General features: G+C 39.7%; 1 protein-coding gene across 12 annotated transcripts in view; it reads left to right on the top strand.

The window, feature by feature from the left end:
* LOC144606930 (protein 4.1-like) overlaps nucleotides 1–16,309 on the top strand; it is a 115,853-nt gene that overhangs the window by 23,523 nt on the left and 76,021 nt on the right. Inside the window, exon 1 of one of the 12 annotated variants that reach the window (XM_078423437.1) lies at nucleotides 15,634–15,736. The exons of the other annotated variants lie outside the window; for them this stretch is intronic. The gene's annotated coding sequence lies outside the window, so the exon portion shown is untranslated. Of the gene's footprint in view, nucleotides 1–15,633; nucleotides 15,737–16,309 lie in introns of those variants that run through there. 12 annotated transcript variants of the gene reach the window in all.

The following is a 16,309-nucleotide window of genomic DNA, read 5'->3' as shown; positions in this document are numbered from 1 at the left end:
TGTATGATAGCATACCATGGATTAATTTCTCTGCTTGGAATTTCCTCTTTCTGTCATTGTCTTAACTGTCAGCCTTGGGCATTTGTATCCTGCCCTCATACCACGTGAAGCAACAACCTTAAGAGTAACAGTGCTATCTATTTTATAATTATTTTCAAAAGAAAATTAATAATTTTGTCATTGAATTTAACATGAAAAGGTCAATTTTGTTGACTAAAATGAGTTTAATCTTGAAATAACACTTATGGCCTGGTTCTGGAATTTGTAATAATATGAAAATTGTAGGAATTGTTTTTAGTTTTTATACCTGCAGGTAACAAAGGAAATGATATTACAGCATGTCTCTTCCACTGCATGAATGCTTTGAAAGATGAGGCTGGTGGCTGTGATTAATTGTAAATTTCCAAAGCAATGGTAAACTGCAGATTGCTAATTTTCAAGTTATTTTTAAGCACCCTTTATTAGTAAATTTGTTTCATGAAGGGATCAATAAATAAAATCAGATGTTAATGGATATCTGTCAGTTCATGTTATTAAGTACATAATGTATGCTATAAATAGTCATTCAACAATTTATTAGATTCTGTGTCTTGCTATGAATGTCATTTATCCTGCTATTGATCAATTGAAATGTACTTGATGATCACAACCATCCATTGACAATTAAATGTTGAAGGACAATTTGAGAGGCAACCGTAGAGGTTTAAAAAAAAATTGAGATGCATGGATAGCATGGATTGTCAGAATCCTTTTCCCAAGGAACTAGAGAGCACAGGTTTAAAGCGAGGAGAGAAATTTAAAGGAGATCTGAAGGGCAAGGGTGGTGAACATCTAGACCGAGCTGTCAGGGGAGGTGATGGAGACGGATACAATTACAATGTTTAAAAGTCATTTGGACAGATGCACAGTGAGGAAAAGAGTAGGTGGATACGGGCCTGATGCAGAGAATGGGATTAGTGTAGAAAGGCACCACGGTTGGCATAGGTGCGGTGGGCCTGTTTTTGTGCTGTACACTTTCACAATTCTACATTTAGTGAGCACCTGTGTTTACTGCTTTCTGTTGTACTGTTTAGAAAATATCTTAAATTACACTATCAGTAAATAATTAGTGTTTTTACTGCTGGTTTGGTGTAATCGAGATATTTTTTTAATTTGATGCTCATGCAAAAAAGTTAATTTCACTTTCTCAGTCTGGGCCGCCTAACTAATTTGCACTCTAAGTTTAATGTAAGTGAGAATTGGCTTTCACATTACACCAATACTGTACTTCTGAATGCATAGTAATATAAAAGAGTGAAAGAAAATGTGTGAACGTGAAAATAAAGCTAAGCCGCAAGTCCTGGTAATTTTGAAAATATTTTCACACCTACCACTGGGTACAGTTGTGGTGTTTAAATGTCTCTATCTGTGCTTGTGGACTGGAGACCATTGCTTTTTTGTTATGTAATTCAATAGGAGAAAGGGTTGCATTTCTATGTGCATCAGAAGAATTCCTTTGTGCTCGCAAGTTCATATTGCTCATATCCCCTATCTTTCTATTATATTTGATAAAGATGTAGAAAATGGAACATATAGAGCAGTACAGCGCAGGAACAACCCACAATGTGTCGAACATGATGACAAGCCCAACCCTTATCTGCCTGCACATAATCCATATCCCCCATTCTGTGCATATCCATGTGCCAATCCAAAAGATGAACTACTGGCTGGAACTTGCACTTAATTTATTTAGAAAACGCAATGCTTTATACCCAGGTGAAAGTATTTCATGATAAATGTTTAAAACAAATATTTTTCACCTCTCAAGCATTCCTGTAAATAAAACCCAAAACCTGACGGTATCCAGAAATAGACTTAATTTTATCTTTTTTTAAAAAGCATTTGTCTGCGTAAGTAAAAGGTCTGAAGAAGGGTCTCGACCTGAAACATCACCCATTCCTTTTCTCCTGAGATGCTGCATGACTCGCTGAGTTACTTCAGCATTTAGTGTCTACCTAAAGGTTACTAATCCAGTTTGCATTATATGGCGCAGCCATTCTGGCAACAAAATAGCTCGTTTTTTGAAAATTTGTGGAGATGTACAAACCTTGTTTGGGCGATGTTTATGCCATCCTTTTTTATATTTTATCTAGCCTTTTTTATCTTTTGCAATTAATCTCCAGTATCATTAAGGTTAAGCAGATGTACTGAAGTCTATCTGCCATCAGCAGATTATTTCCGCAGCTTCTTGTTTTTGATCCACAACAGCTCAGTACGATCCTCGTGCTACAGGCTCTGTTCCTCTTTGACAGCTATTATTTGGCTTGTGCAGAGGACAAGATATAACTGAGCCATCAGCCATTTATTAAAATAACTACTGGCTGACACTTGCATTTAGCCTTTTGAAAAAGTGGCATGTTTTACACCTAAGTGAAAGTATAATGTGGTAAATAATTTCACAACGTTTGATGCACAATAGCTAAGCATGTTTTTGATGTCACAGATCTTTTCATCTTTATCGATGGTTGGAGGCCATGCCACATGTTTTCACAATTTTTGATGTGGTGAATAACGTTATGCAGTTCTTTACAATCATGATTGTACAAATCTCCAAAACATAAAAATTGGGTCTCAGTATCACATTTGTAAACAAAATAATAGTATAATAGAAAGAGATACTTGGAGCAGTTCGGGCAGCATCAGCAGGGAGAGAAAAAGGAGTTAACTTTTCAAGTTAGTGATCACGATGTCTTAAAGTGAGAGAACAACCTTTACAGAGCGAGTAGATTTGTGGAGATAGCTGTGGAATGTCCGCATAAGGTTGGAGACCGAGATAATTTGGAAAACTGCTGTTGGTGCGGTCTAAAGGTTGTTGATATATGTTAATCATGGTTTCTCCTCCTCCTCTTCCTTATCCTCTGTGAATTAACATTACCCCGTTTTCCCACTTTTCCGGTTGATACCATTGATCTGAAATGTTATCTTGCAACATTAATGATGCCAGCTGAATAGTTCCTGTTTCCAACATATGTAGTCTCTGATACTTTCAGCATTGTACTTGCTTTTGCTATATAACTGTGCCTTCACGGTTTGAGACGCACTTGTGCATTTGCCTCTCTGTTGGTCCCACTGGGACATCTATTGATTTTACTGAAAATAAAGCATATGGGGAAATTATCATAACTGTCTTTGATATTTTGGGCCCATTGAACTTTGATGGAAAAATGCCGATATCTCAATCTCTGAAAAGAATGAGAATAAATAATAGTTGGAGTGTATTTTTATTAGGTTGGACAATTTATTTGCAGATGTGCATTTCGTTTTAAAATTTTCCCTTCCCTGCAGGTGTGTTGACATCAGGAGTAGGATACTATCTTCCATTTTATAACAAAATATTTGACACTTCACATTGCCAAGTGTGCATTTGTTTTTTGTTTTTTTAAAGTATCAGCACAGACTTTCTATCCTAAATTCTAAAATTTATTGCCAACTCTTCAAAAGAAAAACTGTAGCCTTGACAGTTTAAAAATTGGTACATAACAGTAAGCATAATATGTCAATAAGTATAGAGAACCCATGCCTGTTGACAGACAGAAATATGAAAGGGCAATGCAAAGGTCATAATATTGTAAATAATTCTGGTTACTAAGGTGAAAGGAAGGCATTGAAATGCTGACAGAGTGCTGTGCAGACCCATGAGTTTGATCTCCACAATTGGAGGTAAAATGACTGAACATCTTGAGCATATTAACTTGGAAAGGCACAAAATGCTGGAGTATTTCAGGGTCAGGCATCATCTCTGGAGAAAAGGAATAGGTAATGTTTTGGGTCAGAATCCTTCTTCAGACTGAAAGACAGAAGACCTGAACAAAATAGGGCTGGCAACAGATGACCTCAGGAAATGTGGAGTCCATAATGGCCCATTATTGGCTGGGGAAGATGTGCTAATGACACGGATACAAGGATGCGAACAGTGGAACTAGTAGTTTAGTTATTGTCACATGTACCGAGGTACAGTGAAAAGCCTGTGTGTGCTGTCCAGTCAGCAGAAAGACGGAACATGATTACAATCAAGCCATTTACAGTGTAGTTCAGGAGTGCTCTCTGGTTGTGGTATGATGATCCAGGAAGGGGAAGGATAGCAGGAGTTACTTTAAATTAGTGAAATCAAAGTTCATACCGCTTGGTTGCTAGTGAAATTTGGAACTTGGAAAGGAATTATTTAAGTAGAGACCTTCATGTACAAGGTAATTAATTGTATGCAGACTAGTCTGTTCATATAAAGTGCAAATGAGCAGGAAGTAGGCAAATGAAAGAACAGGTTGAAACTACCAAATGGCAATTTTAGGGCAGGCATGAGAAGATTATTCTTAACACAAAGGGAGATCACATGACAAAAGTCCCCAGAATAAAATAGTGGTGGCAAAATTTCAGGAATTAGTTTCATACAGCACTGAAGATGGTATGAGTTTGGTAGAGAGGGGAATAGTGGGAGCAAGTCGCTTTCATGCCTTTGGTTGATGCATGACAACATAACTGACAGATACAAATGCTGGAGTAACTCAGCAGGTTGGCAGCATCTCTGGAGAAAAGGAATTTGTGATATTTTGTGTTGGAATCCTTCTTCGGGCTGAAAGATAGAGGTGGAGGGACTGGAGACGAGAAAAATCCAGAGCAAATCGAGGCCATCAACAGATAACTCAGCGGTTCAGGCAGCATCACTGCTCAGTATCATGCTTGACTAATCTTCTGGAATTTTTTGAGGATGTAACTAGGAAAATGGACAAGGGAAAGCCAGTGGATGTAGTGTACCTGGACTTTTAGAAAGCCTTTGATAAGGTCCCACATAGGAGATTAGTGGGCAAAATTAGAGCACATGGTATTGGGGGTAGGATACTGACATGAATAGAAAATGAGTTGGCAGACAGGAAACAAAGAGTAGGGATTAACGGGTCCCTTTCAGATTAGCAGTCATTGACTAGTGGGGTACCGCAAGGCTCGGTGCAGGGACCGCAGCTATTTACAATATACATTAATGATTTAGATGAAGGGATTAAAAGTAACAATAGCAAATTTGCAGATGACACAAACCTGGGTGGCAGTGTGAACTGTTGAGGAGGATGTTATGAGGGTGCAGGGTGCCTTGGACAGATTGTATGAGTGGGCAGATGCATGGCAGATGCAGTTTAATGTGGATAAATGTGAGGTTATCCACTTTGAGGGCAAGAACAGGAAGGCAGATTATCTGAATGGTGTCAAGTTAGGAAAAGGGGAAGTACAACGAGATCTGGGTGTCCTTGTTCATCAGTCACTGAAAGTAAGCCAGTATTTCTAAGTTGGACCAGGTGGTCAAATCAGCTCGCTTCATTGATTATAAGGGAGCCTGATGTATATATAAATATTTCCTTTTTAACCTTAGACTTTTCAGTTGACATCCGTTGTCTTTCTTGGAGCTTGTTAGAGGTTGGTTCAGTGCTCTGATTGCAGAGGAACTTGTATTTTATGTCGGCGTGATTGGCAAGTGGAGGAAAAGGCTCCAATTAAAGGTCACTCGTGAAACTAGTAAATTTGGGGAATATACAGAATTTTAAGAGCATATATCAGGGGCAGCCATTGAATATGACAGAATTTGAATAGCAAGAGTAGTAACTAAGTCTGGAGAGCTGCTGAAGCTTTTATTGGTGTGGACTTTTCAGCTTTAGGTCTCTTTTTTACTTTTCTATTTCAAGCAGTAAGGAACAAGAAGAAAAACCATAAGGAAAGAAATTGGTAATAGGCAAACTAAAAATAGCAACGGTGTTATTTGAGGGCATTATCTTATTCGGATCCCCTGTTTATCCATTACTTTGTGTCGGAAGGAGAAGAACCCTTGAATTGGTGAAAGAATGTTATTTCAAGAGATAAAGTGTGAAGACAGAAACACTTAAGGAGTAACCTTGAATGGGTTATAGTTTCACTTGTGAACCATACTAGTTCAACTTTGCTATAGTTAACAGTGAACAATGCTTGTACACATTATAACCCTTATTAGTCACGCCTGCTACCATTGCCTTCGCAATAGCCTGCTCACTTATTGAGAAGCTCTTCAGTTGTGCATCTCATTAATTGTGATATCTGGTTCTTGTGATCCCAGTGTGGGTTTTGATGAATCAGTATTCATTTCTTGTATTTCAAGTGTCATTTAAAACGAGGTTTTTCTTGTATTCTTGAATCCTATAGTTTTATGTAATTAAATTAATTTATTTTGATTCTGAACAATTGTGGGCAATATAATGAATGAAGGGCTGGAAATTGAAGTCTCTTTCTTCAAAGTTAAGTTTGAAGAATAAAATCTCTAAATCTATTTGGTCATTTGATCAATCTGAAGAAGAGTCTTTGACTGAAACATCTGTCCATTTCCCACCATCGATGTTATCTGGTCCACTAAGTTCCTCCAGCAGTTTGTTTTTATATTAGGTGAGTCATGGGGTGTGCAGGAAACTTGATCTGAAAGATTCAAGTAGAATTAGCTCCTTTTATTATGCATGGGTATCACTGAGTTGCTGAAGCATATTGTTATATTGTAGAAACCAGAAAGTGCAGATGCTGGTTTACAGAAAAAAAGATGACACAAAGTGCTGGACTAACTTGTGGGTCAGCAGCGGGCCCCTGTGCATGCTGCCTGACCCGTTGAGTTACTCTAGCATTTTCTGTCATATTGTTGCTCCAGCCTGGGAGAGATAACTCGACAAGAAACTGAGACTTAGAAACATAGAAAATAGGTGCAGGAGTAGGCCATTTGGCCCTTCGAGCCTGCACCGCCATTCAATATGATCATGGCTGATCATCCAACTCAGTATCCCGTACCTGCCTTCTCTCCATACCCCCTGATCCCTTTAGCCACAAGGGCCACATTTAACTCCCTCTTAAATATAGCCAATGAACTGGCCTCAACTACCTTCTGTCGCAGAGAATTCCACAGATTCACCACTCTCTGTGTGAAAAAAAACTTTCTCATCTCGGTCCTAAAAGACTTCCTCCTTATCCTTAAACTGTGACCCCTTGTTCTGGACTTCCCCAACATCGGGAACAATCTTCCTGCATCTAGCCTGTCCAACCCCTTAAGAATTTTGTAAGTTTCTATAAGATCCCCCCTCAATCTTCTAAATTCCAGCGAGTAGAAGCTTTTGTGCTTTTGTTGTGTTGCTCTAGTACCAATAGAAAATTATGCTTCGATACCTTTGGTTTGGTTAGATGGTAAATTTTACAATTGTTAATTTTTCTTAAAGTTCAACGAGGTGCATTTCCCCGCAGAGATGTGCAGATACACAGCCTGAAATCTGCCCCCTACACAGATGGACCACAACTTGTGTTTGCATGTACGCAGTCATAGAATCTAGAATCAAGATCTCGCTGAGCTATCAGGAATAAACACACTTCCAGGGGTTTGTAGCTGGAGATATGAATTTATACCAAAAAAAAATATCGAGGTTACTGTATTTTACCATGTTATGTTAGCGATGTGCTCTTTTGCCAAATATATGGGTGGATTCATTTTTGCTTTATGCTATATCCATAAAGTGATAACAGTAATAGAGGCAAAATTTGTGTGCAAAGTAAAATTGAGACATCATAGTTGGAAAGTACTTTGATGCAGTTTAATTGATATCTAATTTTATTCAAAGTAGCAGGACTGTTTAGTGGGCGATGTCCTGCTCCTACTCCGTGCTTCTCTTTTCTCTAGCATCAAAAAATACATTTTGCATGTCAATAATTTCATATTTCATGAAGCAATTGATTCTTTTAACTGATAAGCTATGATAAAATTGTCTTGCCACATGCAGTTATCAAATTGGGCCAGATCCAGCCTCGATCCAAGGATCGTAACTGTAGTAGCTACAGAGATGATGAGGTGCAGTAGAAAAAGTTATTGCATAAGATAAGAGCACACAGGGTTGGGGTAATATACTGAATTGGCATGGATGAGGGAATTGGAAAGGGCTTTAGTAATGAGTGGGTTAATGCTGCAACAGTAGAATTGTTCTGTAAATTGAGTAATGGGGAAATATGTTGAAAAGGCGATACGGTTAGGATTTCCTAACAAATTAACTTGTGACTAATGTGGCATTACTGTGTGACCTTAGGAAAGGCATATTGAGATTACCAATATTTTCAGTTAAACTGTGGAGAGATTTTAGTTCACTTAACTGACGTTTGAGTTTTTGCTTCCTTTTTACCTTGGGGAGGGAGGGAGGGGGTGGAGGAAGGAATCTTTCCAATATGCCAATTTGAAACATAATTTTTTTAAAAAGAAACCATCATCGGCGGCAAGCTGGCGCAGCGGTAGAGTTGCTGCCTTACAGCGAATGCAGCGCCGGAGACTCGGGTTCGATCCTGACTACGGGTGCTGTCTGTATGGAGTTTGTACGTTCTCCCCATGACCTGCGTGGGTTTTCTCCGAGATCTTCGGTTTCCTCCCACACTCCAAAGACGTACAGGTTTGTAGGTTAATTGGCTGGGCAAATGTAAAAATTGTCCCTAGTGGGTGTTAGTGTGCGGGGATCGCTGGGCGGCGCGGAACCGGTGGGCTGAAGGGCCTGTTTCTGCACTGTATCTCTAAAAAATCTAGAAACTTCAGTAAATATGGACAAAATTTAACATTGAGTCAACATTTGGAAGCTTATGTAAATGACTTACAAAATACCACAAAGGATTTATTTATATTTTGTACTGCAAATCATAATATTTTTTGCAGACGTGTAAAATTATCCTGCTCTACAGGCAGTTCCCAGGTTACATTACGCTTACATTTCTGAGACCTCTCCATAATTTCTCTGCAAGTAAAATGTCCACTTTCTTTGTAACCCATATGGCATCACTCTGCGTACACTTGCTATAATCCAGTCATTTATTAAGACCATTTTATTATTGTTTCTGGGTTAAAATATGATATGGAACAAAATTATTTTGTCCATCTTTGCATTGCTTCAACTTCTGTATTCCACTGGCAAATGCTTCACTCCTTCGGAACTTCAGGTTGTTAGTATTTTATCATCATATCATCATATCATATATATACAGCCGGAAACAGGCCTTTTCGGCCCACCAAGTCCGTGCCGCCCAGCGATCCCCGTACATTAACACTATCCTACACCCACTAGGGACAATTTTTACATTTACCCAGCCAATTAACCTACATACTTGTACGTCTTTGGTGGTCTTTGATCACTGAAAGTTTCCTGAGTTTCTATCAGCTCTTGATAGAACTATTGCTCAATTCTTCAGTGCCAGGAAGAGTAGGAGGTGAGCACCACCAGTGTAGCTTTATTTCATCCACCTTAAATATGTGATCTGAAAATGAAATGCATTCAATCACTAATTTTTTGAAGAGTCCTTAATATTTCTCTGATGGTACATGATCAGTTGAGTTCTTCTTGTTCAATACTCACTGTCAGATTATTCCATGGAGTTCCACGTGGCATGAAAATCAATTGGAAATGTTTAGACCATTTGCTGATTTAAAACAAAAGTGGTGCCTTTTCAGTGAGCCTTTGCCCAAAGATTGGGGTTTCTTCAACATGTTTAAATGCAAACCATTCATCATTCTTGCCTCTCCTATTTGTTAGGACAAAATATGCTTTATGCTACTGGTTTACCCATATCTGGGCCTGTATTAAATTGATTTTTTTTTTCCTATGACTTGATACCATAGATAATGAAGCCCATTTTGTTTTATTTCAGCAGTTCTTATTTTCTCTCATTTGGTATATATCATTTGCCTTAATGTATGACAACACCACTCTCTTGTATTTTGCAGATGATTTATTCACCTCTATGATGCGTAGATATAGTTGCTAACCATTTTAACTCCCCTTCCCATTCCCACACTGATCTTTCTGTACTGGTCTGCATCCATGCCAGAGTCAGTCCATGTACAAACTGGAGGAATAGCACCTTATATTCAACTTACAATCTAACGATATGAACGTTGAATTCTCCAATTTTAATAACCTCGAACTAATGCTCACCCCCGTGCCCAACTTGAACTCCCTCCCATTTCTCCCCTCCACCCCCTGCTACGTTCCTTCTCCTGGCTTCGCAGGCTGCAACTCTTCAAACCTGTCTCATCTCTGGCCTTTGTTCCAAGCATCTGCCTGACAAAAAATCCCCCTTGCCTATGCCAATCTATCACCTGCTGACCCAAACCCTTTGTCCTGCCCCTCCCCCTTTTCCAGCTTTCTACTCCTCCCACCCACCCCTCCCCTCTACTATTGTTCTGAAGAACGGTCTTGACCTGAAATGTCACCTATCCATATTCTTCACCTATGCATGTTCTCCAGAGATGTTGCTTGACCTGCTGTGTTACTCCACAGCTTTGTCCTTTTTAGATTCTGATGCACTGGATATACAGTAAGATGCTCTTAACCTCCCTCAGGTCACGCATATGGATCTTATTGTTGTAAATAAACTTTTGGTTGTATGTTATAAGCAGGAAGAAAGATTTTGTATGTATCTTAAAGCACACCAGTTTATTTAAAGGTTCTTCAGCTCCTGTGTTGTATGAATTGCAATATGTATGGTCTCTTGGAGGAACAATTGAGCAGTTTTAAAACCCAGCATATGAAGTTCACAAATCATGTCATTTCTTTAACTTAGAACACTTTTGATCTAGCAATTTCAATTTTTATTATTGCATTATTAGTTCCAATTCATTTGTACCTGCCATTCAAGAAGGCACAGGAAACATATGAAAAACAGAAGACCGCAAACTTATTCTCTCGCAACTTGGAATTTGATTCTGGATATACTTTACTGCTGGCATTTCTGACACATTTTTCTCATTATAAAATCCCACATCAGCTATTTGGATGTTCTTTGCAAACTGCAAAAGGTTACATGTGACAGATGTAAAAGGGCGGAGATACTAGTTAGCAGTCCAAAACTAGAACACTTATTCTTTACTGATAAATCCCAAGAAACAATTCAGGGTATGCTTAGATGTTGAAAACATCAAATTTGCTTCCACATTGAGTGGTTTAAGAGGACCAGCATTTATGCATTGAAGGGGAAACTGGATACGTATCATTATGGACAAAGAAATACAAGTATAAAAGCATAGAACTGCTCCAGTGTGGCTGGAGGTTCTTCTGGTTATCATGTCCTTGCTAGATCTTGGCTGTGTAACCTAGTCTGTGCTAGTCACCTGCAATTGCTTCATAACCCTGCAATTTTTCATATACACTTAAATATTTATTCACACTTTCAGGCTGTGCATTCCAGGACATAATTAGTTGTGGCCTATACTGGGAATTTTATGTTGTATGTTTTATCTAAACCTGCTCAGACTTTGCACACCTGTCAGAACTCCTCTTGATTGTTTCTGCTGCAAGGATGCAAAACTGTGACTCGCAACTCTTTTTCTGTCATGTGTTACCTCATCCCTAGAACTATTCTGGTTAATCTTTGCTTGCTGTCCCTCTGGGACCTCTAATTCCTGCAGTGTCATGACCATAACCCGATGCAGCCGTCTAGTTGTGGCCAAACCACTTTTATCAAATCTCCAACATAACATGTAGGAATTAACTGCAGATGCTGGTTTAAACCGAACATAGACAAAAAATGCTGATGTAACTCAATGGGGCAGGCAGCATCTGTGGAGAGAAGGAATGGGTGACGTTTCAGGTCAAGACCCTCCTTCACACTGGAGTCTGAAGAAGGGTCTCGACCTGAAACATCACCCATTCCTCCTCTCCAGAGATGCTGCCTGTCCCGTTGTGTTACACCAGCATTTTGTGTCTATCTCCAACATAACGTGTTTGTTCTTGCATTCTATATCCATTTATGAAGCCCAGAGACCCATAGGCTTTATTAAACCCCAAAGATGTGTTGAGATGAGGCCCAGCGCAAATTGGAGGAACAGCACCTCATGTACTCACTTGGGTAGCGCATCCACAGGAGATGCAACACCTGTCCCTTTACCTCCCCCTTCGGATCCATCCAAGAACCCCGAAAGTCTTTTCAGGTGAGGCAGAGGTTCACTTGCACCTCCTCCAACCTCATCTACTGTATCTGCTGTTCCAGGTGTCAACTCCTGTGGACCAAGCCCACGCTCGTCGATCGTTTCGTTGAACACCACTCCATCCACCTTAACCTACCTGATCTCCCAGTTGCTCAGCACTTTAACTCCCCCTCCAATTCCCAATCTGACCTTTCTGTCTTGGGCCTCCTCCATTGTCAGAGTGAGGCCCATTGCAAATTGGAGGAACAGCACCAAGTTGGAGAAACAACATATTTCGTTTGGGGAGCTTACACCCCAGAGGTATGAACATTGACTTCTCTAACTTCAAGTAGCCCTTGCTTTCCCTCTCTCTCCATCCCCTCCCCCTTCCCAGTTCTCCCACCAGTCTTTCTGTCTCCGACTACATTCTATCTCTGTCCCGCCCACTCCCTTGACACGTGTCGGAAGAAGGGTCTCGACCCAAAACGTCACCCATTCCTTTTTTAGTTTAGTTTTGAGATACAGCGTGGAAACATGCCCTTCGGCCCACTGAGTCCACGCTGACTAGCGATCTTTGCACATTAACACTATCATACACACACTAGGGACAATTTACAATTATACCAATCCAATTAAGCGACACACCTGTACGTCTTTGGAATGTGGGAGGAAACCGAAGATCTCGGAGAAAACTCACATGATCACGGGGAGAACGAACAAATTCCGTACAGACAGCACCCGCAGTCAGGATTGAACTAGAGTCTCCGGCGCTGTAAGGCAGCATCTCTACCGCTGTGCCCCCATGCCGCCCTTTCTCTCTAGAGATGCTGACTGTCCCGCTGAGTTACTCCAGCATTTTGTGTCTACCTTGAGATCTGTTCAGCCAACTTCAAAGACCTTTGCATATACGCATTCAGGTCTGTCAGTTCCTGTATTTCTATTATAGTGGTGCAATTGCCTTTCCGGAGATGCAATTGTTTTCTGGATCGTATCTCCGGTCACTCTGCGGCCTAACATCATGGAGTGAAGGCCTTGCTCGGCATTGACTTTGAGCCCCACCGCGGGGCCGTGGACTTGCCATCGGAGCCTGCGATCCCTTGCCTGGGATCAATACTCCAACTGCGGCCTGCGGACTTCAACATCGAAGAGCTCGCAGTCTTGGGTAGAGACCGATGTTGGGAGCTCCAAATCGCAGAAGGTTTTCCACCAGCCCCAGCCTGGGTCCGATCGCTCGGCGCGGGGGAGCTGAGATTCCCCCCCCCGATGCAGGAGCTTGACCACCCCAACGCGAGGGCCCAAATGCCGCTGGCTACGGGAGTAAGATCGTCCCGTCAACGGAAGGCTCGAGGTCCCCAACCACGGGAGAACAAAGCAGGGAAGAAGATTGAACTATTTTTTGCCTTCCACCACTGAGGAATGTGGAAGAGTCACTGTGGTGGATGTTTATGTTAAAATGTTTTTGTGTGTTCTGTTGCTTTTTATTGGTATGACTGTATGGCAAATGAAATTTCTCGTATGTTGCAAAACGTACTTGGCTAATAAAGTATGATTATGATTATGAATTTATTTTTTATCATTCCTTTTGCTGTAAAATTTGTCAAAAATAGTCTGTGCATTTGCCTTGGCTAAATTTCTGCACATTTGTAGAAAAAACAGTTACATAACTGTTACGGGAGTGCTTTGGGGGATTGGCCCCAAATGAATAGACTGGACCAGATTGCAGAGCAATCTAGAGAGATTATCAGATTTGTTTAATCCTCTGAGAACTGCAGAGATTTTGTTTGTTTTTAGTGTTTTTTCCTCCTGTCTCGAACAGAATCACTGTTAGGATGATTTCCACAGGAAACAATTCTTCCTATTTATCTCTTTTATAAAAATGTAAGAACGCAAAATAAAATCGGAAGATGGCCACTCAACCCCCTCAATTCTGCCCCACCATCTCATGAAATCATTGCTATTCTCTGCCACGTGACCATCTAGAGGATAACCATAAGACACACACCCAGGTCTGACGGTGGGCCTGCCTCGACTGAGGGTGTCTTCTGATAAAAGGCCGAAACACCCAGTGACGTTGAGGTACATGACTGAAGATGTGTCTGAATGGTAACAACATCACCTAGTGGTCATCCCCAAGAACAACACCAGTCAATTGTAGTACAAAACGTTAGAGATTGTAACAGCCAGTCATACTAATCAATCTGGGAGATGTGGGATTAAGAAAAACAAGACAAATACCCAACATAAAATCTCAGGAATGGTGCAAAATGAACATGAAAATAAACATTAACAAATTGGATGCATGTTAGGATGTAATTTTGGATACATCCACCAGATCATTCCTCTACCTGTATTCTTCAGTTACATGGTTATAGGTACAATAACTATCAGGCTAGATAAAATTAACATTAATTCACATTGGTTTCTACAGTAATAATGTAGTCATTTTACTTTTTTTAAACTACACGTTACCTATTGGCCATTTAAAAGGACAATTTCTTTCAGCTCATTATTTTATGTGGGAAAAATTACATAATTTATAAATGTGCTAATTGGTTTCTTGAAATTGATACTGTCCGCTTAAGAGCTGCCAGTGCATAAACCAAGAATAGTTGAACAGTGTAGAATTTAGTAAACTTTTAAAAAAATTGTACAGGATACTTGTTTTACAGTGGATGTCTATTAATGGGTTTGGAATTGAGTGAAGCACAGTGGGGCAAACATGGTGAACTTGGCGATATACTTATTTTAGCCCTTGTGACACAACAGTTAAGACGATGGAAAGAAAACATAGTTACGTCTGGTCCTTGTTTGAGATTGAGATGTAGTTCCTGCTGAGTTGGTTGTTATTTGGATCATAAGTAATAGCGCTCCAGTGAGTTTCAGTATCCGGGTGGAACCGCACAAATGTGCAAATACAGGTTAAGGACTGGGGTTACTTCTAAGGTGCCTTCTGGAGTCTGATAGTCTGCTAATGCTCACTTTTCTGGCTTCTAGAATTATTGATTATGTTCCAACAAGGAGTCAATATCTTTCCTAGATGTTGAAGGAAGCATTTATTGGAATGTTATGTTTTTAGTGTTATGTCCAATTAAAAAAATTATATAAAGATGGTAGTTCTCCCAAAATGTACTTTCCTCTTTAAAAATTAGAGTTGGAAAGTTGTACAAGGGATTCATTTGGCAGAAAATATTGTAAATTTTAATTTTGGTTGCATGGCATTTATAACCAATGCACAAGAATTTGCAGAAAGTTTGCTGCTTGTCTTGTGTGTATCTGTTGATAAAAGTTCTGAAGAGAGTACAGTATTTGTAGTTGTCCATTTCAAGTATGCAAAACCCATTTTCCACATCAGTAAAAGATTATTAGTAGTAACCCAAATGCCAAGAATTTTCTGTAAAATAATTCTGGAATATGAATTAATGTCTTTGCATAGTGAATATTTGTTGTGTCATTTTCATCCTAAATGAGCAATAAAATATCTATATATAGAAAAGTGTATTGTGGAAAATGATTTTTACTTTTGAGTGTTCATTTCTTTTCACCTCCATTGCTTCTGAAAAGTGCATAATGTGCTGGAAAAAGATACAGAGATAACTTGTGGTCCGGTCCTCGTGGTTTAGGAGATATATCTCTTCAAATTAATTCTTGGAATATGGGTGTTTCTGGAGAGGACATAGTTTAGTTCTGATGGAAGGACCTCAAAGTTGTGAACACTGCCCAGTCCATCACCGGCTCCGACCTCCCCACCATTGAAGGGATTTATCGGAGTCGCTGCCTTGAGTATGTGTGTGTGTGTATATGTATATATGTGTGTGTGCGTATGTATGTATCTGGATGTATAGTATGTATGTGTGTGTACTTGTGAGTATGTATATATACACTGAACTTTTTTTTCTCATTTATCATATTGTTTACAGTGTACTATGTTTAAATATTCTGTTGTGCTGCAGCAAGTAAGAATTTCATTGTTCTATCTGGGACACATGACAATAAAACACTCTTGATTTTGTAAGCTAATTCCCTTTTCATAGATGTACTTTCTGCTTCTTAGCATTTTCTGTTTTTATTTCCGATTTCTCCAGCATTTACAGCTTTGTTTTCTTCTGCTTTTTTGCATTCTTTCATTCAATGATAATTATAAGATTATTAGACACATGGGAAATAATGTAGGCCATTCAGCGAATCAAACCTGTTCTACTATTCCATCAGCCTGTGTGACTCTTGATCTACACGAGTCTAACTACTCTTCCGTAACAGCTGTTTTTTCCTCCCCTTATTGATCTATAATGCACGAATGGTCCTGACAAATTCGGGCCAAGACTGTTAAGAGGAGTAATGAATGAACTGGTATAT

Source organism: Rhinoraja longicauda, chromosome 27 (assembly GCF_053455715.1).
Source record: "Rhinoraja longicauda isolate Sanriku21f chromosome 27, sRhiLon1.1, whole genome shotgun sequence".
Classification (NCBI taxonomy): domain Eukaryota; kingdom Metazoa; phylum Chordata; class Chondrichthyes; order Rajiformes; family Arhynchobatidae; genus Rhinoraja; species Rhinoraja longicauda.
This window is presented reverse-complemented; position numbering and strand designations above follow the sequence as displayed.